Below are 24,896 nucleotides of genomic sequence, written 5' to 3'. Positions count from 1 at the left end.
ATATGTGTGTGTGTTTGTTTGTTTGTTTGTGTGAATATGTATGTAAACAGCAAAAAGCTCCTGAACTACGTAAGAAGGATATTTATCAGCCACTTACATTCTCTCGTATCCGCATTTCAAGATTTTTTTTTTTTTTTTTTTTTTTTTGCAAGTAAAGACGAAGCAGAATTAACCGTATGAATCAGACTCACATGTCTTCCTCTCTGCAGCCGAATGGTAAGCTCAAAGACTTCTGTAGCTCTTGAAAGATCCCCCTTAAGAACCATCCACAAAGCGAAATCTTCACTGAACTTTTCTGCGAGGGTGCAAGTGGGCTCGTCGGCTCTCCCAGCTATTCCTTATCTGATACCGATCTTATCGTGTGTGTTATCTACAGTTGGTTAGTGAAGTGTAGGCTTTACCTAGCACCTATATTCTCGGTGCCAAAATGTCTCAGGAAAATGTATAACCGCAATCTGTCTCAACTTCTCTCTTCCACCGCCTTCTAGATTCTCAAACATTCAACTCTTGACATTTTTCAATTGACTCAGTTTTATCCGGTTTCATTCTGAACAAACAACCGAATTTTCAGCCAAATTTTGTTCCATATAATTAGAAGACTGAGGTTTTCAGACTCTTCACTGTTTTGCTTTTCAAATGTCCTATTTTTGTTCCCTATGTTTAGAAGACGGAAGCGTTCAGACTCCTTACTGTTTTGCTTTTCAAATACCCTATTTTTGTTCCCTATGTTTAGAAGACGGAAGCGTTCAGACTCCTTACTGTTTTGCTTTTCAAATACCCTATTTTTGTTCCCTATGTTTAGAAGACGGAAGCGTTCAGACTCCTTACTGTTTTGCTTTTTCAAATACCTATTTTTGTTCCCTATGTTTAGAAGACAGGAAGCGTTCAGGCTCTTCACTGTTTTGCTTTTCAAATGTCCTATTTTGTTCCCTATGTTTAGAAGATGAAGCGTTCAGACTCCTTACTGTTTTGCTTTTCAAATACCCTATTTTTGTTCCCTATGTTTAGAAGACGGAAGCGTTCAGGCTCTTCACTGTTTTGCTTTTCAAAGAGCCTGTGTGTTCGTCAGTGACATATATCTTCCTAATAATTATCATATTTTCAATAGGCAATCATTACAAAGATTACTACTAATATTGTTGTCTCCGTATCCGTAATAACTTTGCAACTGCCATTTGAGGTCTGTAAAGCATAAAATTCCCATTTCGACTCATAATTTTGTTCTGCCACAAAATCTCTAAGTAGGCTCTTAAATAATTTTGCTTGAAAGAGGCGATTTAATCATGAACATAAAACGAATGGAAATACCTATCAGAGGGGTTGTGAAAACAAGAGAATGTGTAACGTTGATTTGTCTCCAGAGTTATGGAAACAGAATTGCGAAAGGAGCAAAAAATTCAGAGCTGATATATATATATATATATATATATATATATATATATAATATTATTATTGATATTGTGTGTGTGTATATATATGTATATATATATATATATATATATATATATATATATATATATATATATATATATATATATATATATGTTGCACATTGAGTCTAGTCAGTACTTAGTTGGTGACCACGAATGAACATCAAGCTGTAACGTTTTGATACCTGGCACATCTTTTGCTATGCAATTAGATCTCAGTCACTGAGGTTATGTTAACAATGGGTCAGGTTAGTGCTTGGATTGGTGACAATTTATGGAGTTAATCCACACGCGGCTTGGTTACATCCCCATCCCAGATCATTGCTTAGCAACTTGCAACATTCCTTGGGAGTCTGGTATGAGAGCAAATTTGTTATGAAAAGAAAGTAAGACCACTGTTCCGATTTTAAAACAAATAGGAAGAACGGGGAATTTCGTAGTACAAGTCAAAGTGAAATATTTACTTTAATGTAACTCTAATTCTATTAAAAAATGTAGCACTAATTCTATACAAGAAAAAAAAACAAGTGTGCTTCAAGAATGCTAACAGTTTTTAGAATTTCTGAAAGTGCAAATGTTTTATCGCTGATAAATAAAATCTATTTACCAAATGGAACATAGGGGAAATATGATGCAAAGCCTTACGCCTTCCTACACGTCAAACAAATATTTGAATGTTTTATTCAAAAAGCTGTTTTGTTCCATCGTTTCAAAGACTATCTTGAATTGTAAGACACTGTTTTAACTACTGCATAAACATACGTCATTTGAAGTAAAAGCAATAATCGAAATATAAAGATAAACAAAGGCAATTTTTCAGGCATCTGGAAAGGGCTCTGTCGTGACATCTTTTTACATAACGCAGTTCAATTTTCCAGCGTTTCTAATAAAGCATTCGACACCCACTTATCTACTCAGGATTCATTGTCGTTTATAAATACGAATATGTTGATTACTCTTTTCTTTTCTTTGAGTTGCAATTACACTTTGAACACTTGTCTTTTGTCCTAGGGGGACCAATGCCAAAAGGTTATGCTTCGAATAACCATCTTTGTCTTAGGTTTGCCAAGGTCAGAGGGTCAAAGGTTCTTTGACCTCGTGGGCATGAATAATTAATAATATAGATGTTTAAGATAAGTGGATGGCTATAAAGTACCATGAAAGGAAAGGATATGTCGTACAAATTAGTCGAATAAACAAACACTTATTTGCGAATAACTCATGACTGCAAGCAATTACATACAATTACTCACTTCGAAATGGCCTGGTATGAGACGTCCTTCTCTTAATCCCGTCAGCTCTTTTTTTCATGTTATTTATCGTTCACTCAGCTCTTTTTTTCTATATTATATATAATCTCATATATATATATACATCCCTAAATATATATATATATATATATATATATATATATATATATATATATATATGTATGTATAAATATAAATATATAATATATATATATATATATATATATATATATATATATATATATATATATATATATTATATTGTGTATATATATATATGTATATATCTTCTTCTTCTTCGTTCCAACTTGCGCTGTTTTCTGTTTTCATATGGGGTAAGCACGATGCCTTCTTTTGAAAGGTTTCATTTGGCGTTGGGGTGACCGTAGCCTCGATCAGCTGCCCCTGCCTGACATCATTTAGACCCCAATGCACATGTGTATATGTATTGTGTCCAAATGCAGCTCCCTTTCTCCCAGCGGCAAAGAGCGTGAGCAGTTTAGGCCGACAGTTCAGGACATGATATAAGGCATCTGTTATGTTTTTAGATGTTGGAGTGGCTTTTTGTTTTGTGTGCATTAGTCTGTAACACCCTTGTTGCTTTCAGCAAACCTATCCGTTGATAACATACACATAATCAGGTGTCTACACAGATGGCAAAGTGTCCGCCCTCCTGACATAGCTGCAGTTTGGACATGACACAGACTGTGAGAGTCCAGGTCTGCTGCTCTACCAAACCGAGCCATCGGGCTCCAATATGTATGCACCATATATATATATATATATGTATATATATACTATATATATATATATATATATATATATATATATATATAATATATATATATATATATGCTGTATATACAGGATGTCCATAAAGTCATGGTGTAATTTAGAATACTTGTACCTTCGTAACTATGCACGATAAATTTAATCTAAAAGGATAAGAAAGCAGTGCGTCTAGTTTTTCCTGTTCTTCTGAAGTTTTATTTATAATTTGTTTTTATAAAAAAATAAAATAATATGTATATATATATATATACTGTATATATGTAATATATATATATATATATATATATATATATATATATATATATATATATATATATATATATATAGATGTACAAATCAGAATGAAGGAAAACCTTAGCTGAGAGAAACCATTAGCCCTGACAGGATGTTTAATAATGAGCGTGACGCTTGAATAAAAGATAGAGAACGATAAGATAAAATGCAAAACTGTTCAAGTAAAAGCTCTGTCAGTGACTGCTTCATCAATATGCTACATCCTTTGGAAGTAGAAATAAGAGCACACGATAAATGCTTCCGCTTCCTGAAGTTTTGCTTTCAGTGTTTTGCAACCGTCAGGGCGCCCGAAAATTTTGATGGGCCCCAAACATAGTAACAGAATAGGTCTCAAATATGCAGTAAATAATAATAAATAAATCTAATTTCTTTAAATTATGTAGGCCTCTTATAATTGTGGATTTGAAAAGAATCGTTTTTAAACCTTGTACGAGAGAGTTAAACTTCAATGCAGAGATCAAACAAAAATTAAGAGAAACAGGCATGTGTCTAATTTCGTAAGAATTATTATATATAATTCGAAGTTTCTTGAACTCTATTAGGTAGCTTATAACCAAAGATTTTGTTAAGATTATATCTAAACATTTTAACATTTTAACCAACTTTTCATGCAATGAAGGAAGAAGCATCATTGCTACTTTACATTATACTATATATATACAGTATATACATACATATATATATATTTACTTATATATATGTATTACATGTATGTGTATGATTATATACACACATATATATATGTATGTGTTTTATATATATATATTTATATTTATATAGATATATATGTGTGTAAATATATATATATATATATATATATATATATATATATATATATATATATATATATATATATATATATAAATTATGTGAGATGGGAGGACAAGACAGACAGACAGACAGACAGAAAGAATACACGGATGCCAAACCGTGACACTAATGGAAAAAACACGCAAATGCATAAACTGGCTTATATAACTCAGGGACTAACAGCAATCTGGGAATATCTAAGCAAACGAAACGCATATTTAGACCATTGCTAAGTGATTAAACTAATACAAGATCTTAAGACGCAATTGCGTCCGATATATTGTCATCCATCGATTGTGACAACATTTACGGACACCGCATTTAATTTGAGAGTGTCTGAAATACACAATATCTCAATTCAATTTACATTTTTAACGGCCCTTTTTGGATAGTTTCAATGGGTTTTTTTCTGTTATTTCACCCTAAAAAAATAAAAAAGAAATCTAAGTACAGTCAAATGCCGGATTGATAATAATTTCATTATTCTTCGGATAAATATAATGATATATATTATCAATAAGATCATTCCAGACCTTTCATGACTCATAAATAGATATAACAAGAATTTGTGTCTGTCCATCTTTATATCTGTTGTGACTGACTGAGGTAGTAGGCCATAAAGTGTCTCACGTAAATATTCATAGAGCAGGTCGTGACTGTGTGTCTGTGCGTGTCTGTGTGTGTGTGTGTTTGTCGTTCGTGTACGTGTATAGCTGAGCTATAGACGGCCATGCACGTGCGTGACTAGTGGACCAACTTCATAGCAACCGGGATGGAACGATTAATTTATAATGAGCCCAGTTCCGTCATGACTACAATGCCCGTTTGTCGTTTCTCTGGGTAAGTGATCTAAGACAGAGCATAGCAAGGATAGCTTTCCGAGTGTCACTTGGGAATGGGCACTGGGCCTGACCCTTTTGACGATGTTTACCGTCTCTCTCTCTCTCTCTCTCTCTCTCTCTCTCTCTCTCTCTCTCTCTCTCTCTCTCTCTCTCTCTCTCCGTAATATATATATATATATATATATATATATATATATATATATATATATATATATATATATATATATATATATATATATATATATATATATATATATATATATATATATATAATATATATACAGTGACAAGCGTATCAAAAAGCGCGAGAATTCGAGAAAGTTATGAAGGCACTGTAGCTGTCCATGCAATGGTAAAAAATGACCAGTAAGATTCACATATACAGTGCTTGTAAGTCTACCCATAACTGTGTGCAAATTTTTAATATGTATACTTTAAGGTTTTAGTTTACCTTTTAAAACAGTGCCGCAAAAAAATTCAAAAAATTTGCAACATTAAGAGAGCGAAGAATAAATATGCGTTAATGTGTTAACTGACTAACATTTATAAAACCATTTAATCCGAAAAATCTTGAAAAATTATCATACAGAACCCTTTCTATCGTTGAATTCTACTTCTGTTCTGAAAACCGTAGAGTTTATCGATGTAGAGTGAAAGATTCAATGATCCATGAACAGACGCCAATCATTCGGTTTCTTATTTTTCTTTTAAGAGCTGGACGACTTTCTGAGCCTAGTTCCTCCGATTTGAGAAAATTTCGTCCTTTTTCACGTATAGATTTAACCGTCTTCTATTGATTTCGATACTGTTATAAATAAATAAATAAAAATAAATAAATAAATAAAAATCCCCGATAAATAAGAAATAAATTTAAAAATAAATAATTGAATAAATTAAAAAGGGGGCGTTCCTAGACATTTTGGGGCCCAGGGGCAGGTCCCATTTTGGGCCCGTCTTATGGGTTGGGGGCGGGAAGCGAGCCAAAGCAACAGGGTTCGGGGGTGGGGAAATTTTTAGATATATGAGCAATTGTAGGATCATTTTAAAGGCACTTGTAAATGCAAATTTCAGAAATTTAGCTTGTCCTGTCATAGAAACAATGGTTAAATTTCGCATTTTGGAGCCCCCCCTCGCTTTGGGGCCCCTGGGGGCGATTTCAAACAGCCCCCCACCCCCTGGGTCGTGTGATCTTGATCTCAGCACCTTGCAGAAATCTAGTAATCATCTTTAAATCGCCATTGAGAATATAATTATATAATACATTTACAGTCTCCACCGCCAAAGTTCTTAAGTAACTACGGCTCAGCCATATCACAGTTGCGGCCTTGAATTATGACAGATACACACAAACCTGAACTCTAATTCACCGGCTTGTAAAATCCTAAAAGTGGTTGCATATATAGTTCTGTGGTAAATGCATCTCAGAAATGTCCCATTTTATTCAGTTTATTAATTTTTTCATATTCAGCATGAAGTCATTTTTAGTTGATTTTTCAGTTCTCGCGATTTGGATTTGCATTGTTTATTTCATTTGGTTAAGATGTCAAAGTTCAAGAACTGTTAAGCCATGACCCATAAACCTAATTGACTAACAGGTGAAGGTCATAGATCTTTGCTATCTCCTCTCTGTCATTCACCCATAACACCCCAGTGCACTCATCTCGGCCTCCGTCTCGAAAAAACTGCTGTATGAAACTTTCAGCCACGGCCCATGAAAATCTTAGCCGCTGTCCATGAAACTTCCACCCACGGCCCGGTGGTGGCTTATGTTGTTGGTACCTATAGCGGTGCCAGACTACGATTATGGCTAACTTTAATCTTAAATAAAATAAGAAGTACTTAGGCTAGAGGGCTGCAATTTGATATGTTTGATGATTGGAGGGTGGATGATCAACATAACAATTTGCAGCCCTCTAGGCTCAGTAGTTTTGAAGATCTGAGGGCGGACAGAAAAAGTGCGGACGGACAGACAAATAGCCATCTCAATAGTTTTCTTTTACAAAAAACTAAATGGATAAACCGGTCACTTAGGCGCCAGAGTAAACCTTAAGAATATTTGACTTCTTGACGTCAAAATGACGTTATACTTATGTCAGCTCAATAGTTTTCTTTTATAGAAAACTAGATTAAATAAAACTGTCTCTTAGTCGCCAGAGTAAACGATAAGAATATTTGACTTCGTGACGTCAAAATGACGTTTTACTTATGTCAGACGACGTTCAAAAAACGGCATTTCAATACATAACATAAAAGTGGTCGAACACCAGTATACACTCTGGCCTCTAACATAATATGATTATAGTAGCAGTAATAATAATAACATATCATGGATCCAAATTCGCCTATATGTGTTTTTCGTGTTATATGTCTCGGTAACTGCCAAATTAACTCCAAATTTTCAGGGCATCTATCATTCATACAAAACTGTTTCATAGCAATAGCCAGGTTTATAGCTTGTCAGGATTATTGGAGTTAAAGGACCCAGTAGCCAAAAGCTACAAAAATCAGATCATTTGATTGTCACAGGAAATAGGCTTTCTGTGTTGTTAGTTCCCCAAGGTATACTAGCTGTGCTGTGCTGTGTGTGTGTGTGTGTGTTCGTTCTTCATCATTGATCCAAAGTGTTCTTACGAGGTAAATGACAATATGCAATTTGAGCCAAAGTGTTCTTACGAGGTAAATGACAATGTATAACTCGATCTAGTGTTCGCACGAGGTAAATGAGAATGTATAATTGCCCTGAAAACCGTGATCGACTGCAGGTCGGTTAAACGGTAAACATAAGCTAAATGTTACTTTATTGTAATAAAGGCGATATAAGAGCGTACACCATAGAGTGACTGGGCTAAAAAGGTAAAGGAAGGATTTATTCTTTCGTGCAAAAAATGAAAATTTTTATTTGCTCTAAAGTAACGCGGTAATTATTAATGAAAATATTCCAAACAACAGAAAAGGAATTCAGAGTGATTTACTAACGTTGTGTATGTGTGTGTGTGTGTGTGTGTATGAGAGAGAGAGAGAGAGAGAGAGAGATTAGAGGATTGAACTCTACGGTAGATCGTGCCCTGGTTCGACACTTGACGGTGTGATCATTGTACCAGCACATTTTGCTTTCATTCAGTAAGTTTAAAAGGTGTAAATTGTCACTGTCATGATTACACATCATTTGACAGATTTCGAGTCAGTAATAAGGCAGCATCGTCTGATTGGTAAAATGATCACGATACAGTGCTAGATTTTATCACCACCAATTTCTAGCTTGAGCTGCAATTCTGGTAGTGACGTCAGAGTCTCTGACGTCATTACCACTCCATCAATGATGGAGAATTGATGATAACAACACATCAGTGGCTCATTTTCGTCTTTAAGTGACCATTTCCATACATCTTCTGTAAAGTGACCATTGATTTCTCCTTAACCTCGTGGTTTTACTGAGATACTCATGTTTATTTACATTATATAAGTGACCAGAATTATCTAAGCATTTAAAAGTGTTTCATGCTACGCATTCATGTTTTTTAAAGTGTTTTAGAGAAGATACTACGAGCAAAACAAAAGGCAGGAGTAGTGCTGAAAAAATACTGCCGTAATGGGGTTCATTTGCCTAATTCTGATTTCCAAAGAGATGTAATTTTCTTAAAGGGAGAATTTTCTTAAACTATACATTATATTCTTGAGACGGAACTCGTGGTCATTCAGTATTTCGGTCGTTCAATTCACAGGAATAAGAAGACGCTTTCAAAGTTACAAGCAGCACTTTAGTTTAGTTTGACGAGGATTTAAAAGTGTCACTGAATTTAGAAAATGGCGCCTACAACCTTAACATCCTAGTCGATTCATTACCGTCGAAAGACTTCTACGATTACATTCAAAACACTATTGACCCAAATAAATTAGCTATATAGGGAAAAAGCACGCAAACGCTTCTGAAAACTCAAACACAAGTGGACGCTTACTAAAGCCCCCAATGCGGTTTTCAGTTAGAGCAATATCAAGCTAGCTTTCCATTCCTTACAATATTGTGTTCCGTAGCTTTGTGTGCATCTCTTACTGCACTTTCATGATTCTAGTAATTTAATTGTCTACAGTATTAGGAATTTGCCCCACAGCGTGGTCACGTCCAAGTCACCTGATGTTGATGAGGTCACCCTAGACTACCTGGAAACGTTTTGCATCAATATTTAAGCGAATGGCGCACATTCATTTGGCACAGGTGGTCGCTCATTTCAGCAGCTGCATATTTCTTGATCATGCCACACTAAATATGAGCCGAGCCAACTAGTGGGCTTCCCACCTGAAATGTCAGGTGAGGCGACCTGCCATGTTAACCCAGCCCGAACACAATTTAAAATACATTTTAACTTTACGCTTGTGCAAAAAGGCCGGTACAGCAACTAAAAAGTTATATGTGGCACACATGAATCTGCAACAGGAACAGGAAGCGTAATTTTATGTTTGAAAAATAAGTAAAAGATCATAAATGGAATGGGAAAGGGCTGGAGTTTGCAGAAGATGCAACCGTAAGTGAATAGCGGAAAAAAGGCTGGAAAGAAGGTTGCTACCGAATGTCAAAAGAAGTTATGAGCATAAACGGAAGTCGGAAAGGCTGATTCAACAAGAAATTTGAAGGCATACACTATAATGAATACAGAGTGATAACAGATGAGACTCATGGGTCTGCAAAACAAAGTAAGTATTTGAGAAAAAGTCGGAATACGGGAAAAGGTATTTTGACCCAAAACTTCTTCATGAAAAAGTATGGCTATTAAGTGTGAATAAAGACAAGTAAATAATGCGCAGAAGTTTCTTCGGCTCAGTCGAGTTTTCTGTACAGTGTATAATGATGTATGAAACTCTCAGCTAGGGCCTATGAAACTTTCAGCCGCGGCCCTGTAGTGGCCTGTGTTGTCGGCACCTATAGCGGTGCCAGACGCACGATCATGGCTAACTTTAACTTTACATAAAATAAAAACCGCTGAGGCTAGAGGGCTGCAATTTGGTATGTTTGATGATTGGAGGGTGGATGATCAACATACCTTCCATTTTGCAGCCCTCTAGCCTCAGTTTAACTAAGATCGAAGGCGGACAGAAAAAGAGCGGACGGACAGACAAATAGCCATCATCTCAATGGTTTTCTTTTACAGAAAACTAAAAACTGGTGCTGTTTAAATGAATTGTGTGGACAGTGTATTATGTCGCGTAACAACTATTTAAGGATTAGAAACTTACAGATATGATGATATGGTATGAAAACTGGTATTATATGAACAAAAGGATCAAACAGATGATTTTGAGGTGATCTGATCGCGTATATAGAGAATATCAAAACATATTTTGTGGAACATGTCTGCAGTTCAAAACTTGGGTAGAAGGAGAGAAAGACCAAGAATGTTTAATCATCGCATGGGAGCGTTCAGAAAATGACACCATACGGGAAACGCGAGTATTTATGAAATTTAGAAGCACATGGCGCAATCCTTGATAAGGGTGTCGACATACTTATGCATTGTTTAATTGTTTATAAGGCCTTCCTGACACACACACACGCATACACACACACACATATACATATATATATATATATATATATATATATTTTTATATATGTATACACATGTATATATGTGTGTGTGTGTGTAAACACTGAAACATGTATTTTATAGTTATAACACACACACACACATATATATATATATATATATATATATATATATATATATATATATATGTATGTATATATATTTATATATATATATATATGAAAACATGTATTTTATAGTCTTAACATATGTATATATATACATATATATGTACATATATATATAAATGTATATAATCGAGTAGTATACTTGAATGCAGTCAAACGAACCGGCGAATAAACAATCATCGCGAACTGGGACAGTTTTGAAACGCTTATTTGGCGGGATAATAATTGTCGTCGAACGCCTCGTTCGTTACACAAGACCTCGATTTCAGCCTCCGTTCCGTCCTCATCATCCCCGTCTAGATGTAAATGAAGACTGACTGACAAAGCTTGTAATTACACGAAATGAAAATGTTACGAAACGTGGAAGGGCAGTGTTCTGCAAACTGGGCGTTGGGCAAAGAGAAAGTCTTTCTCTTTCTCTCTCCAACGCCGGAGAAAAAAAAGTTGATCGTTGCGACACGCGAGATCTTCCTCGCTGCTTTGAGATTGGATTATGGTTCCGCCTGATGCTTCGCGCCATTAAAGCTTCCTCCCACTCCAAAAAACAAAATAGCGGGATTATCATCACTGCCCGTTGCATTTTTTTTTTCAAGGCAATGATTGTTGTTGCCGTTCATAGTTTAACCAAATGCTTTATGAGGTCAGGCTTAGTGTTAGCATCATCAACCTTGGCCATGAACTATAAACAACATAAATGCTGAACAATTAGGCGCGTGTAGCTTTCCCACCCTGTGATCACACTCATGTCTTCCTTTCGTTTTCCTTGCATTCTCGACTTATTCATTTTTTTAGAACTGCTTAACACAAACTTTTGTAAGCTATTGCAATGCACGCGAACCGTCAAAAACTGTATCCAAGATATTTTTGCATACGGAAGTGACGATCACAAGAAATTGAGAACAAACTTAAATATAACAAGTAAAAATTGCGCCGAAGTTTCTTCGGCGCAATCGAGTTTTCTGTACAGCGTATAATACTGAATGAAACTCTCAGCCACGGCCCATTAAACTTTCTGCCACGGCCCGGTGGTGGCCTGAGTTGTTGGCACCTTTAGCGGTGCCAGACGGACGATCATAGCTAACCTTAACCTTAAATAAAATCAAAACTACTGAGGCTAGAGAGCTGCAATTTGGTATGTCTGATGATTGGGGAGTGGATGGTTGACGTACCAATTTGCAGCCCTCTAGCCTCGGTGGTTTTTAAGATCTGAGGGCGGACAGAAAAAGAGAGGACGGACAGACAAATAGCCATCATCTCTAGTTTTCTTTTACAGAAAACTAAAAAGGAGTGATCATTCGCCCTGGCACATCCCAGATATATTTTCAGATACACGCAATAGCTGCTGGTCGTATTGTGTTAACAAGGCCTTTTAGTACGACTTTTCTTGTTGCCTTCATTATCGCCAACTACTGCTGCAGTCGCTCCACTGCTACTATTACTGTTGCTAACAACAATAAGAAAAATGTTACTGCATTAATGTGACCTATCATTCTTTTTTACTTTCTCCTTTTCTTATGATTATTACTCTTGTTATCTAACTTCACCGTTAATGTGGTGAAGTTTACTGTTCTTGTCCGAATTATTATTATTATTATTATTATTATTATTATTATTATTATTATTATTATTATTATTATTATTATTGTTGTTGTTGATATTATCGTACAGTTTGAATAACACTTTTTCATCAGACCATACACGAAATCTAATAGAGAGTACCCCATGGTCTCTGATTATATATTTGACTCTAATGATCAAGAATTTGGCCTATTTCTGAAGGCCTTAAGTTTTACAATTAAAAAAATTAGTAGAAAAACAAATGTATCAGAAATTGCTTTCTATACCAATTTCCAACCATATGCCACCTCAAGACTCAGGAGCATCTACAAAATTGCAGATTATTCAGTTGAAAGTTCTAGTTTCCTGCATTTTCTAAGAGACGATAAAACCAGAAGCGACTTTGTTTACATTGGTCAACGCAGTTCATCCCCATCCTGATTTGAAAAGAATATCAGGTCAGCTTTTAAGTCAGTGTTGCTTTTAGGAGCATTCGCCTTCAAGACAGTCAGAACATTCTCTGGCATAATGGAGTTTGATAACTGTCTTGGACAACTAGACAGATGCCCAGGAATTATTATTATTTATTTTTTTATCTCAGTCACCCTATTCTACTGGGTGGTATTTACAGTGTGGGGTTCCGGGTTGCATCCTGCCTCCCTAGGAGTCCATCACTTTTCTCGCTATGTGTGCTGTTTCTAGTAGCACACTCTTCTGCATGAGTCCTGGAGCTACTTCGGCATCTAGTTTTTCCAGGTTCCTTTCCAGGGATCTTGGGATCGTGCCAAGTGTCCCTTTGATTATGGGTAAAATTTCCACTGGCATGTCCCATATCCTTCTTATTTCGATTTTCAGGTCTTGATACTCATCAATTTTTTCTCTTTCTTTCTCATCTGCTCTGGTGTCCCGTGGTTGTTGTTATTATTATTATTATTATTATTATTATTATTATTATTATTATTATTATTATTATTTTGGAAGGAGTCCCTCTGTTGTGGAATTATTATTAAGAACAATTTGTGTTTCAACGGCATTTAGCTTCTTATTATATTCTTCTCGTCTGCAGGTATATGGCATAATAAATTTCCAGAGGACATGGAAAGATGGAAAGATATTCTCTTTTTAGGTTGTTTACTCTTACGTTCCAAAGCTCACGCAGACGGTCATCGTCAGAGAGAATGAATGAAACACAAAAGTTGGCAACCATTTACAGCGGGAAGGATGGCTTGTTGTTATTATTATTATTATTATTATTATTATTATTATTATTATTATTATTATTATTATTATTATTTAGTGGGTCTCAGGTCAGGTCGATTATTATTATTATTATTATTATTTTGTAAAATTAGTATTATTACCTTGTAAAATTAGGAAAAAGACCTTTAATACAGAGTGGCAGTTTCAACAGCATTTATTTTATATCGTAAACGTTCAATTCGTATTATCAGTTGCTTTCTTGGATGGAATGGCTGCGAGCAATTGACCAATATTGGTCAATTGCTCTTAACTCTCAAGCGCAAGAAAAGCAATTGATAAAGACGAACTGAACGTTTACTGAAAATAAATGCTGTTATTCTGCCATTCTGTTTAATAATACCTGTTATTATTATTATTATTATTATTATTATTATTATTATTATTATTATTATTATTATTATGTGTGTGTAGATCTCTCCAGCAAAGCTTTCTTAGTTTACAGTAATTGGCGGTATAATTTTTACAAGAAGGGAAATATTCATTGATTTATCAGAGATGTTTAATTATAGTTAATAAATAAAACGGCTGCTCCCAAATTTCCAGCAAAAAAGCAAAAACAGTAACCTTATGCGCGAAAACTTTCTTCTTCTGAATCTGGATCAGAAACGTTAAATTTAATTATTACCTTTGCGATCCAGTAAAAATTTCTTAAATGGCAATATAAAATCGTGATAAATAATAACAACCATAATAGTGGTAGTCGTAGTTGTGGCGGTATAAATATTACGAATGATAGCAAAAATAATATTATTATCGTCGTAATGAAAACAATATGAATAACAATGCAAAAGTAAAAGTGACATCATAGTAGTAATAATGAACTATAATGGTAGGGGTAGGTAGGGGATCGGGAGGGTAGGGAAGACATGTCACATCCACCCTCCTCCTGAAAACCTGTTTGTCCGCCTGGGGTGGTGGCGGGGTAGGTAGGGGATCGGGAGAGTAGGGAAGACATGACACATCCACCCTCCTCCTGAAAACCTGTTTGTCCGGCCGGGTGGGGGCAGGGTAGGTAGGGGATCGGAGGGTAGGGGAGACATGACGGGCAGCTCCGGGTTCCAGCGCAACGTAGCGCGCGCCATTAAGCTCTCATATAAATAAAGACATATTAAGATTTATGCGCAATAGTTAGTTTTACGCAACTCTGATGAATTTGTCATACATTTACTGTGTATTGACGAGCATGTGTCATTGTCTTGATGCTGCTGATGCTGTGAACACAGAGAAACTAAAATTTTGTGAAAAATTGGGAAGCGAAGTTTCCTCACCTTAAAAGATCACAATTCACGCATCAGTCTGTACCATTTGCGTGTCTTGAAATTGAATTTTGACGAATTAAATGTGAAATTATTGATGCAGCCATTAATGATTTATTGCCACTCATCCCGACCCGCTAATGTTTCACGCACAATTCAGTCATGTTTAGCCCTCCCTTTTTATCCGGTTCTAGTGCAGACATAAATGGATAAACTTCCAGGGCTCATCGGCAGGGAGCCGAAACTTGTGCTTCTATCACACATACACACAAACACAAGCTCACACAAACACATGTGCACAAACACACAGGCGCATGCAGCTTAGCCATTCAGGCGTGTCATGCAAGCGCTCACGTGCTTCATGAATATTTTATGTGAGAAATATCCAATCGTCCACTTGATTAAACTAAAATTCCCCCTCCCCCCCCACAACATAATAGTCACTTTGGTTCCCTTCTATTTTGTTAGAATATTATTTGAGGCTGTCTTTGGCCATTGCGTGTAAATTGACTGTTTTTTCCTAAAATTCCTCTGATTAAAGTGTTTCGTACTTCTATGTCCTGTGTAAAGTATTAATTCTAAATATAACTTCCCGATATTTTTGTAACTTAACTAACTTTATGTTACAATGTCACTCAATCAACTACCTTACTGAGATTCTTTTGCTGCTCGACGTGTTATTTGCATAGGAAGAAATTCTTTTCCATCTGTCATAATATAATTTGGATTTTATGTTAATTACCATGTATCATTCTAAGGCAGTATGTAAACATTATTTGAGGCATCTCGTGATGCAAATGAATCTTAAAATTACCCTGGTAAATAAAATTTATAACCTGTCCGTCTTTCAGAGGATAATCTCTCTCTCTCTCTCTCTCTCTCTCTCTCTCTCTCTCTCTCTCTCTCTCTCTATATATATATATATATATATATATATATATATATATATATATATATATATATATATATATATATATATATATATATGAATATACATATAAATATATTTGAATATATATATATATATATATATATAGATATATATAGAGAGAGAGAGAGAGAGAGAGAGAGAGAGAGAGCAGCCAGTCTGCATTCGTGACAAGTTACATTAAAGACTAAATGACATTCAGTTTACCTAGTTACATAGCCGTCGCAAACCAGAATAAGAACAAATTTAGTAACCGGTGTATTCAAACCTAGGCAGTTTAGATTCCAAAGAAATAAATTCTGATATTTTTCTTAAATAACACTTCCCAAATGAATTATATTTTCCTTGAATGATACTCAAGTAACTATTACCTTAGGAAATTTTGATATTTTCCGTGAAGAAAACTCACATGAGTCCTCCCTCAAGAAATTATAGTATTTTCCATAAATGTTTTCTTCCTCGAGAAATTCTATTACTAACCGGGAATGAGACTCAAGATGTTCAAATAGTTTTTGTGAATAAGACTCATATCAGTCCTACCCCAAGAAATTCTAATATTTCCCATTAATCATACTCACATGAGTCCTCCCTCAAGAAACTCTGATAGTTTCCTCAAATGAGATTCCCATGAGTCCTTCCGTAGTTAATTCTAACTTTCCAAAAATGAGATTCATATGAATCTTTCCCCAGTAAATTCTAACACTGTCCGTGAATAAGACACATGAGCCCTGCCCCAAGATATTCTAATATTTCCGGTGAATAAGACTCACTTGAGTCCTACCGCAGGAAATTCTTGAATTTTCCGTTAATTATACTCACATGAGTCCTTTCTCAAGAAATTCTAATACTGTACATTAGACTCGCATGATTCCTACCTCAAAAAATTTGAATAGTTTCCATAAATGAGATTCATGTGAGTCCATCTTCAATAAATTCTAATATTTTCAATATACGAGACTCAGTCCTACTTCAGTTGCAAATATCTTTCATTATTCCTAAGGGGTAAATAAGTAAAGTTTCAAAATCATTTGCGGACTGAAGGGTCGAACTCTACCAGGAGAGTTTATATTTTCATAGCTGATTAATTATGAATTACCTGGCGTCACAGGCACTAGGGTTCCAATCCGGATAAAGTTAAGTTAAATGATACTTGTTTAACCGGACCACTGGCTGATTAACAGCTTTCCTAGGGCTGGCCGAAGGACAGGACTTAATTTACGTGGCTAAGAACCAGTTGGTTACCCAGCAACGGGACCTACAGCCCACAATTGTGGAATCCGAACCTATTATACCGAGAAATGAATTTCTATCACCAGAAATAAATTCCTCTAATTCTTCATTGGCCGGTCGGAGAATCGAACGCGGGCCTAGCACAGTGCTAGCCGAGAGCGATATCGACCGGCCCAAAGAGGAACTACCCCAATCCAGATAAAAGAGAAGAATAGAGTTTAGGGTTAATATCACTGTTTCGCAAAGCACAAATTGCTGCTGAATTTTGCCCGTCAGTTGCAAAAGGGACAGCGAGCCAAAACAAGGCCCCAAAACTTCCTAAAGCAACCAAGCAATGACGTGTAAGTCCCCTTTTGATCTAAACCAACGTCAGAACTCCAACGAGCGGCGGAAATATTAATCAAGAACGTGAGCCCTGGAAAGAAACGGTAAAGTAGCATTACTTGTTCTTTTACAAATCTTCATCGCGTGTATATAAGAACAGAACTGGCTAGCGAGTTGCTAGATTGCAAACAGACCTACCTAGAGCCTGCCGTTTAGTCAATATCAATACGAAAACATTTCCAAATTCGTGAAAGCAGTTTTTGCGAGGAATGCAAGGGTAAACAGTAAGTTTTTCTATTTATTCTATTTATAATATTTTTGTTTATCCTACTTATAAATTTCATCGCTTATTATCTATTTGGCACTACTTAGATAAAATCAAATGAGTATTATCCATAGATTTGTTGCTCACAAAATCAACTGGATATTATCTATAGATTTAATGGTGATAAATACGACAGTGATCTCAATAGCTATGACGTTAATAAAACTAAACGCGAAATCTGGAGACAATTCTATACGCATCAAATGCGAATTCTGTAGCTGCATTGCCAATCCGTTAAAATGCTATAAAGCATTGATTTTGAATACTGAACAGCAGGATGGGAAATGAACGCTCTTCGGTATTTTTAAAAAAAACGACGAAAGGAAAGCACTTATCAATTTCGTATCCCGGAAGCTGTCCAACACTTTCGAGGAAATGTGAGGATAGAGGCATAAAGACCAAATATCCTCAGCACTTGTTTGCTTATTATTTCCATTACGTGCAAAGGTTAAAGATATACTTCGTGAAAACTTCATTCAGTAATATATATATATATATATATATATATATATATATATATATATATATATATATATATATATATATATATATATAGAATCTACTGACAAATACAGGGAGTTTTCTATATATATATATATATATATATATATATATATATATATATATATATATATATATATATATATATATATATATATATATATTTATATGTATGTATATATATATATATATATATATATATATATATATATATATATATATATATATATATATATTCATATATATAGATACATGACTGATTGTAAAATGAGTTTTCACGAAGCATACCTTAACCTAGTTAATAATTATCCAGTTAATGGACCTGCTGTACAGGAAAGAATTCATACCATCTTAATTCACAAGCATGTAGCCAACGGAAGACAGCATGGCTTTTGCTCCCATTGAAATCGTTACTTACGTCTACTGGCAACTGTTACGTGTTAGATACTTCTTCCCACATTTAAGCGTGTAATTCCTCTCAAGTATACGAAAATGCGTTCCTATTATTAAAATAACAAGTAAAAAATGCGCCGAAGTTTCTTCGGCTCGGTCGAGTTTTCTGTACAGAGTATAATGTTGTATGAAACTCTCCAGCCAGACCCGTGAAACCAGCCAGCCGTCTTAAGTTGTTGTGGTGCCAGACGGACGATCATATTAACTTTAACCCAAACAAAATAAAAACTACTAAGGCTAGAGGGCTGCAATTTGGTATGTTTGATGGTTGGAGGTGGATGATCAACATACCAGTTTGCGCCCTCTAGCCTCAGTAGTTTTTAAGATCTGAGGGCGGACAGAAAAAGTGCGGACGGACAGACAAATCCATTTCAATAGTTTTCTTTTACAGAAAACTAAGAAGTACCTAATGCCTTAGAGACCAGTTTCCATGATGAAATAACCCGTCTTTCCAGGAATTGTGTAAGAAAGGAAATGGAAGGTAGCTTTCATTGTATATTTTACCACCATTGAACTTCATTGTTATGACAAATTTGTGCTTTGAAATGCTTCCTCTTCTTTAATTTTCCTCTCTCTCGCTCTCTTTCTCCATTTTTTTCTATCTCTCGGTGAGACGGTAGACGAAATACAAAAAACTCCCGGTTAAAATCTAAATATCATTTTCATGTTCTGTTTAATGGTATCTAGGATTAAGAAATAATAACGCTAAGGTATTCATGACAAACTCTCGCAAATAAAAAAAATTCATGAACAGAAACTGAGTATTGGTTATTCTAATATTAAAGACGTTCGTTTCACATAATGGAATTAAGAACGTGTCTCGTTTACCTCACGTGGACGTATTCAAAGAAATTATTAACTCTGAATGCCTATGGATCGAAAATAAAATAGCTTAGTTTTTTTTTATAAAAAGGCTGCATCTTTTATATCAAATACTCATGTCAGTTCAACTTTTCTTTTTTATACTTTTAGCTAATCCCTCCTAGATCAGATTTTTAGAAAATAGTTAAAGAACGATGCCATCAGTCCAGATCATTTTGAAAGAATAAAGAAAGGAAGGGTAACATCGACCTTAGATCAGTTTTCAAGGCTAATAAAAAAAAAAAATAATATTCCCAGGTCAGTATGAAATAATAGTAATAAAAGAGCAACATCAACCGCCGTTCATTTTGGATAATCATTAAGAAAAGAATAATAATAGAGGGGAAAGAGCAAAACCTAGGGCCTGGCACGAAGGTAGCCTGTAAGTGATGCTACGGTGCTGAAGTAAATATTAGGCCTGTTGTGGACCGGGAGAGGACGAAAAGAAATGGACAGGAGCGTTGCATCATATATATATATATATATATATATATATATATATATATATATATATATATTATATATATATATATATATTTATATATATTTATTTATATATGAATAAATATAATTATATATATATATATATATATATATATATATATATATATATATATATATATTTTTATTATTAATCTTGTATTATAATTTTGGTGCTTTGTTGAGGGGTGCGTTATCCAGAGGTTTCAAAAAAAAAAAAAACACTGATATACCATAGGTTGAGTTGGTTTTGATATGAGCAGGATAAGGAAAAGGTTATTCAGTCTTTACAAATCTACTTACATTTTGGGGTTTTTTTGACGGATGCGGCATCCGGAGGTTTCAAGAACACACTGAGATACCAAAAGTTGAGTTGGTTTGGGCACGAGATGCGTAAAGAAAAGGATTAGTAAGCTAGAAAGTAATCAAAGAACGTAGTGGGACAAGAACAGATGAGAGAACTAAGAAAATCATGGACATCAGATAACGTACGGCAAATGTGAGGACCTGCTTAGGCAGGTGATTCAATGGTAAATCTGATTTAAAGATTTTAATGAAGATGATGATCGTGTTGACAGTGATTATGATGGTGACGTTCTGGAAAAGTCTGGATATGAAAATAATCTTATGTGAGATGGAATTTATTATTTGTCCATTTTCTATATCACTTCTAATATTAATATATATATGTATATATAAGCATATATATACATATATATATGTATATATATACATATATAGTATTTATATATATACATAAATGCACATTACACACATATATATGTTAAGATATATATATATATATATATATATATATATATATATATATATATATATAATCATTAAACTACAAATATCGTTTAATACCCAATTCACGCTACTTATATTTCCCCTTCGGGGATATTCCCGAAATAGCGTGAATTTGATCTTAAACGACATTTGTAACTGAATGATTGTATATAAATATAGTGTGATAAAAAGAATTTTCATATATACATATATATATATATATATATATATATATATATATATATATATTATATATATATGTATATATATATATGTGCTGTATGTGTGTGTGTATACTGCAAAGTCCATTAATATTTATCCCATACCATCCACCAGCTCACCCACCTGTAAATAGGTATCATCATTTGCTGGTATCAAGAAAACAAGTAAAAAATGCGCCGAGACGAGTTTTCTGTACAATGCTGTATGAAACTCTCAGCCACGGCCCTTGAAACTCTCAGCCGCGGTCCATGAAACTTTCAGTCACGGCCTGGTGGTGGCTTGTGTTGTTACACTTATAAGTGCCAGACGCACGATCATGGTTATTTTAACTCAATAAAATGAAAACTACGGAGGCAAGGGCTGCAATTTGGTATGTTTGATGACTGAGGTGGATGGTCAACATAACCAATTTAAAAACCCCTCTAGCCTCAGTAACTTAAGATCTGAGGCGGGACAGAAAAAGTGCGGACGGACAGACAAATAGCCATCTCAATCATTTTCTTTTATAGAAAACTAAAAAAGCTCGGGGCTAGCAACCTCATCCCTAAAGTCTTGACGAGAAACTTGGACCAAAGTAATGTTGTTTGTGAACCGGTGACTCAGTAACTATCATTGACAAATCTCAAAATATTCTCCATACCAGCTTCCATCGGTTTAGTGCAATCCGAATCTACTTTGTAACGATTTTCTTACGATTCCAAATTTAGCTCTCTGTAGCAGTGACAATAATAGACCGTTTATATGTTTACGTCGGCTGAAGCTGAGTCATCATCTGTGAGGAATGCCAGTGAGCCATTTTATAAATTAACTGGAAAATTTTAAATTGTTATGATAAACTGAGAAAAGTTTCTCGTATTGCAGACCAAAGAGAAACTTTCGGCCGAGAGTGCAAATGTTTTACCGGAAAATGAAAGAAGAGAATTACTTTAAATCACCTGAATGTGATTTAAATTGTCGTCGACTGGAATAGTTTTAATGTATTGATGATATGATCAGATCGGATTTGAAGACATCACTAGGTTCACATAACTGGATCTCCTTGGACAAGACTCGGTCTCTCTCTCTCTCTCTCTCTCTCTCTCTCTCTCTCTCTCTCTCTCTCTCTCTCTCTCTCTCTCTACATATAATATACATATAATATATATATATATATATACATATATTATATTATATATATATATTATATATACATATAATATATATATATTCTACAGATATTATTTTTGTCCCTGTTCTATTGAGCTCAGTAAGTGAAGTCCTGCTCTTCTCTGGTATCCTCGTGACACCCGACAAACCACCACTTCCCACATTCATTGGTAATCAATTCGGTGACTTCTGCGTTTTAACCGACAAGCTTTGGAATTCCTTTCTGGCTTCCGTTTTTCCTGATTGTTATTACTTTTCTCCCTTTCTGAGAAAGGTATTATTGTTATCATTATAATGGAAATAAATTTCTACCACACACCAGGATCGAACCCAGGGCTTGTGCCTAGAACCTCTCTGGTGAGAGAAGAGGACTCTACGAACCAGTTTATTCTGTGTTTATCATCACTAATACTATTATTATTATTATCATCATTATCCAGAGCGCTTGTATGCCTTCTTTGGTGTAACTTATTAATTTTATTATGTGCACTTAATGCGATGAATTAGGTATATATATATATATATATATATATATATATATGAATTATATATATATATAAGAATATATATATATATATATATATATATATATATATATATATATATATATATATATATATATATATATATTTATATATGTATATATACACACATATATATATGTATATATATATATATATATATATATATATATATATATATATATATATGTATGTATCTTTCCTTCTTCGAAGAGAGTTTTAGCTTCCCGGGTCCAAGCAGGTATCTTGGAACAGGCCTGCTACCCATGTCTTGCCTCAACTTACAGTCGCCCACCATGTACGTAACTTGCTACTTACAAAAAAAAAAGGTCATAACGGATTTTCAAGAAACGAGTTCAAAGACGTTACTTCCCCGTGGGATCGAACACTGGTCTTACAGAAGAAGTAAAGTCGTTATCCATTGAGTAAAGCCGTGCGCACTTACAGAGCAGGACTGAATGATGGAAGGTTACTCCTTTCCCTCTTACATATATTTGAAAGCACTGTGTATTTATGCGAACATGTAAGCAAACATTTGCCAAACATATGCAAATGCGATAATAGTCTCGCTTTCAAATTGGAATTAATCAAAGGCGGAAATTGAAATGGTTACTGATTACAGATACAGAGCCTCGGAAAGAAGACAGCTGTTAGTTCAAGTCCCAGTCGCCCCTCCCCCCACCCCACCCCCCGGCCTTAGCTCTACATTGCATGATCTGTTCGCGTATTTTGTCGTATTTAACGATTTTCTCTCTTAATGAAGGAAGTTACGTTACACTCCGGCGGTAGCTATTTATGATATTTTTTCTGTTTTTATCAGCTGAAAAATTAATATTTTTCCTGTGGAAATTCATCGACCTTCCGATGACGTTCAGAAATATGCTTCTGAAAAATATTATATTAATGAGAATGGCATCACGTTATCAGCTACCAGCTCCCTGTCACAAGTGTGGGTGTTTCCCTCTCCCCCCACCCCCTATTTCCTCTCGCCTAAACTGAACTATATTAATCAATATGCTGTTATCTAGCGATAGCTTCCTGTCAGTAAGTGTCAGCGCTGGCCCATGTTTCTTTCCCCTCCCCTCCCCCCAGCCCCTTCTTCCCTCCTCACGACCCCACCCCGCCTTTTCCGTTTGGCTTCGCAACTAGGAAGGAGTCATGACGGCCATGCTGGCAGATTTATCCGCTCCGGGCGTCACTGAAGGTATATGAAATCGCCCACTTCACTGCTGATGTCACGTACAGGCGATGATCGACTCTTGCTTCGTCATATTTCGAAGCGATGAAAATTAGCGCGGGTCAGATCTCTTGGAGCCTGTGATGTCTGGATGTTTTTCTACCCTGATACGATTCTCCTTGTATTTTAATAATTTACTTACATTTTTACCTGTCTGTTTGTTTATTTGTTAATTTATCTGTTTTTCAAATGACTGATCTCCTCTTTCTGCATTTCCCTTTATCTTCTGTTTCTTACCTGTCTGTTTATTTATTTCTTAATTTATCTGTTTTTTTAATGACTGATCTCTTTCTGCATTTCCTTTTATCTTCTGTTTCTTCTTTTGGTGGGCTTGCTCCATATGAATAAGGTTCGTCTTCTGAACAATAATAATAATTAAAGCTTGTAGCTTAGAGACTACTGCCTCGAAAGTAGTACGTTTAGTGTTGGATTTTCAATAATAGCATCGAATTTAAAGCCTAAAGACAGGGTCTGGCTTGACAGCCTAAATTTCATAAATCATAAAACCAGTCTATACCTTGAATCTAAAGTTTAAGGCAGTTCAAAATACAGAAGGAAAAAAAAGTTCAGTTTGGAAATTTTCTAAGTTTAACACACGTAGGGGCTTGCAGTGAAGGTGAAATATTAGTTTTCCTTAACTTCCTTGTTAGTTCTCGTTCTCGCTTCCTTGTTCATATTCTA

The 24,896-nt window shown here is 35.0% G+C and overlaps 1 protein-coding gene across 11 annotated transcripts in view; it reads right to left on the bottom strand.

Annotated features, from left to right (window-relative positions):
• The window catches only part of LOC136832227 (uncharacterized), a 111,202-nt gene that overhangs the window by 74,271 nt on the left and 12,035 nt on the right, over window positions 1-24,896 (bottom strand). Inside the window, exon 1 of one of the 11 annotated variants that reach the window (XM_067093073.1) lies at window positions 192-294. The exons of the other annotated variants lie outside the window; for them this stretch is intronic. The gene's annotated coding sequence lies outside the window, so the exon portion shown is untranslated. Of the gene's footprint in view, window positions 1-191; window positions 295-24,896 lie in introns of those variants that run through there. 11 annotated transcript variants of the gene reach the window in all.

The sequence above is a fragment of the Macrobrachium rosenbergii genome, chromosome 49 (assembly GCF_040412425.1).
Source record: "Macrobrachium rosenbergii isolate ZJJX-2024 chromosome 49, ASM4041242v1, whole genome shotgun sequence".
Lineage (NCBI taxonomy): Eukaryota > Metazoa > Arthropoda > Malacostraca > Decapoda > Palaemonidae > Macrobrachium > Macrobrachium rosenbergii.
This window is presented reverse-complemented; position numbering and strand designations above follow the sequence as displayed.